Here is a 4,400-nt window from a genome sequence, read left to right on the forward strand (position 1 = left end):
TGTTAGAATTCTAAAGGATATGCTTTAGGAAGAAGAAATTGATCCCAAAAGGAAAGTCTGAGATGTAATAAAAAATTATAAGCATGAAAAGATAAACATGGGAGTAAGTATAAACAAATAACTATTTTGTAAAACAAGAATGCTCTGTGGGTATGTGTATGTATCAGCCAGGCAGCGACATCATTTAACGTTTCAGGCTAACCTCACTCACTTATGAGCATAAACACCAAAATCTGTAAATATTTTAACAAATAAAATCCAATAAATCCAATAATGTGTTAAAATGATAATGCGTTTTGACCAAGTTGAGAATATTTCAGAAAGCAGAGGTTGATCCGACATTAGAAAACAAATTAATAAAATATATCACATTAATGCTGAAAAACATTAAATAACATTAAATATTAATATCCATTAATAATTTAAAACGAAACAAAGAAAAATTCCTAGTAATTCAGGAATAAAAGAGAAAATTTGTCCCTGAGAAAAGGCACGTAAGATTACCTCCGGCTACATCGTACTTAGTGGGGGTATATGGAACACAATCAGGATTATCCACTGTCACTACGGCTACTCAGCAGGACCCTTTAACTCCCAGTCAGCACAATAAACAGGGAAAGGAATCAATGGCATAAGGTTTCGGGGGGGAAAAAGGCAGTATATGTAGCCACAGAAATATAATGCAAGCCACATACGTAATTTTAAGTTTTCCGATAGACACATTTAAAAAATGTTTGCAAGTTAATACATTATGATATACATCCAGAGATGAAGATATAAAGCCGAAATAGAGCAGAGACCATTCATAAACAGATGCATACAGATGTGGAAATTTGCTGCCTGAGGTACTATATAACACTTCCATACAGACAAGGAAGATAGTCACTAAATAATGCTAGAAAAGTTATTCATTTATGTAAGAAAAGTGAAATTATATTCTTTCCTTACACCAGGGGTCCCCAACCCCCAGGCCACACAGCAGGAGGTGAGCAGCAGGCCAGAGAGCGAAGCTTCACCTGTATGTGCAGCCGCTCCCCAGAGCCAGCATCACCGCCTCAGCTCCGCCTCAGATCATCAGGCGTCAGATGCTCACAGGAGCACCGGTCCCTGGTGCCAAAAAGGTTGGGGACCACTGCCTTACTCCATAAGTGAAAATCAATTTCATATATATCAACAACTTAAAATTTAAACTAAGATAATTTCAAAATGTAAAATACAATACAGAAGAATGTTTTTATGTCCCTGAGCTCTGAAAATACATTTTGAAACAAGACACAGAAAACACCAACCTTAAGAGAAAAGATAAATTTCACTACATCACCAGATACTTGTGTATCAAAAGATACCCTGACGAGAGTTAGAGAATAAGCCACAAGCCAGCAGAAAATATGGACCTAACGATAACTGAAAAACATTCACAGCTAGAATATTAAAAGGGATTTCTACGGATCCGGAAGGAAAAGGGCAGTTGAGAAAAGGGCAGCTAACTTACAGGCATCTCACAGGAAAAAAAACAAATAAAGACTAAACATATGGCTATTTGTTCAACCTTTTCAGTAATGAGAGGAATGTAAATCAAAACCACGTGAACATAACTTTCCACGCTCCCCACACTGGCCCGCCCTCTCTACTTCACGCTCTTTCTTCCTCAGGAACGCCTTGCTGACGGCCATCATTCGCTCAGCTTCTTACACTACGCAGAATCCTCTGTTGACATTTTTATTGGATAATGGATCAAGCTGGGGACTCTGAATTTTTTATGCTAGGCTTTATTCGCAATGGTATGGCATGTCTCTCTATTTAATTAGGTGTTTAAAAATGGATTTCAATTGAGTATTAAAATTTCCTGTAAAAACGCTTGCATTTAAAAAAAATATTTCGAGTTACCTTAAAAATTTTATAGCTATTGGAAATGATACCTCTCTAGTTATTAATTTTTCTCTTCTATTACAGGGGACTAGAATCAGAATGTACCCTTCTCCAGGAACTGAGAAAATAGCATCCACCGCACATGTGACAGTTCATTAATCCCCAGCCCTCTAAGTCTTCGTTGGCTATTGCTTGAAACCCAGGCTTTTCTAAGTATCCTCGAGACTTTCACAGATCTGCTTAGCTCGGCATTTTGGGGTCTTAGTCGGAAACCCAGCTCTTCAAGTGGGTGTCTCTGTCGTGATCAGGACGCACACCTCACGCTCATGGAAAGCCCCACCTGGCGCCTGTGGACATCTGAGCTCTTGCCGCCCTCTGCCGTGCCCCATCCCTGTGTGTTGGCTGGGGACGCAAACCTCAGTCTAAGTCCCTTCTTCAACAGTTTCGCGTGAGCGCTGTCGGGCTCCTGTCCAGCGGGCATCTGACACCCAACGTGAGAAGCCACCCACCACCGCTTTCCAGGCTGCCCACATCCGTCCCCTCGCTGATCTAGGAGAAAGTGCCTTTACCTGGGGAATCTGTGTGACACAGCTCTTTGGGCCCCTGACACACAAGCTCTGGTAGCTCCCGCTACCCCCACTTATCCCTCGCTTCCTTTCTCTGAGCGCTGACGAGGGTTCCAGAAGCCGGAGGAAGGCGGGGGGAAAGGCCCAGGCCCAGAGCCTGGCCTCTGCGGGGTTGGAGGCGCCCCCTGGCAGAGCCCGGCCTCCAGGGGCTTTGCGGGCATCCTCTGGCCTCTCGCTGCCCTGGTCCTGTGGCTTCTTTGCCCCGGTCTCCAGCCCAGTTGGCAGAGCAGGGCGCAGCTTCCTTCCACGGGGATCTGGGCTCCTTGCAGGTGGGGAGGAGTCTGGGTGCCAACGGCAAGTGTCTCCCCAATGTTCTGTTTGTTTTAACAATTTGGGAACAATTTCTGTCATTCAATTTAAATAGCGTTACATTAAAGTTTCACAAACTGGCACAGACCACAAGCAGCCAATGAGATGCTAATAGGCGTTCTGAAAATAAAAACAATTCTGAAGCTGAATCAGTTTGGGAATCACCAGTGCCTTGGAGAATTGTCATGTATATGCGCACGGAAAAGAATCTGTGAGGTCCTTCGGTGAAGAAATCCATTATTCCGCTCAGCCAGACAGTCCCCAACTCACCTGCCCGCAGACCCCGCTCTTCTGATGGATATTTGTCGACGTTTTGCGGGTCACTGACACTCCATTTATCGGGGTGAGAGACACGGAAGCATCCCTTCTCATGCTCCTTTGAATGATCCAGTACTTAACCAGAAGAGGACTTACTCCGTTGCTGTCCCTCAGTTCCTGTCTTGTGACTCGGCCACATTTGACACCACGGGGGTCAGTTTGACCAGCGAGCCTCCCCCTGCACTGCGGGCCGAACCTCTGCGACTCAGAACCTCCGGGCACTGCTCCTTAGCTGCTCCTTAGCTGCTTCCTTCTCATCATGTCCCCTGAAACGGGCCAGGGACAAAGTCTCCTCGGACCTGAGAGCCGTCTTCTGGAGCTTTCCACTTCCTTTCTTGCCCCCTGGGCGTTCTCATGGCTCCGGGCTTTGCCGTGTTTCTCCGGGCGTGTTTCTAGCTGTCCAGACTAATAATGGCCTCTGCTGTCCTTCCAGAAGCAGCTTTGATTTTTCAGCGGTTAAAGATCGAAGCGGGGACTGAGATTTGCCTCTGGTGCTTTTTGCCTATGGGACTGAGGGGACCACGGAGGACGTCCAGGGTCCCTGCCCAGTTGGGGTCTCGCTGGAACCTTCCCTTCCATACAGAGGCAAACGAGGCCCCTGGGGTTTGCTGTGTTGCTCCAGGAGGCACAGAATGTCAGCAGCAGGACGTGTTAGTGACCGAACTTAGGTCAGTTGACTCCTAACCTCATGGCAGAAACAGTTGGTAAGTGCAATAAAAAACACCTAACAGAGACGCAACGCACGCATGGCCCGTTCCTGCTCATTGTGTCTACACAGCGCCCACAAAATGGGCTTGTCCGAATCTCGGAAACGCTGCTTTGTTTAGATGGGTTCACGCAGCGTGACATGGATTCCGGAGCTGTCATGTATAAATTCAGGAAACACGTGAGTGGGGACATGGTTATGAGGACACTTCTGGGTCCTAACAGATGCACGACAATAGGTGAACAGGGTCGTAGCAGCTGCTTCACCGCTGCGTGAAGCACGTGTGCCATCACCCACAAATTTGCACTTCTAACTAAGTAACATACATAATCTCTAACATAACGTCATTGCTTAAAAATGAGCAAAAGCATTGAATCTCCGGTCCACGTGTAATGTCCTTAATTGCTTCAAATTGTATTTTTAGACTTGGTTTGTTTGAATCAGCAACCAAACCGGATTTAGGTATTGCACTTCATTGTTAAAATCACTTTTTAAAAAAAAATTTATGTTTCCATGCTTTCTTTTTAAAAGAGTATCTGTTTTTCAAGAAACCAAGTCATTTGTTCTGTTGA

This window comes from Pteropus medius, unplaced genomic scaffold (genome assembly GCF_902729225.1).
Source record: "Pteropus medius unplaced genomic scaffold, Ma_sr-lr_union100, whole genome shotgun sequence".
Taxonomy (NCBI): Eukaryota; Metazoa; Chordata; class Mammalia; order Chiroptera; family Pteropodidae; genus Pteropus; species Pteropus medius.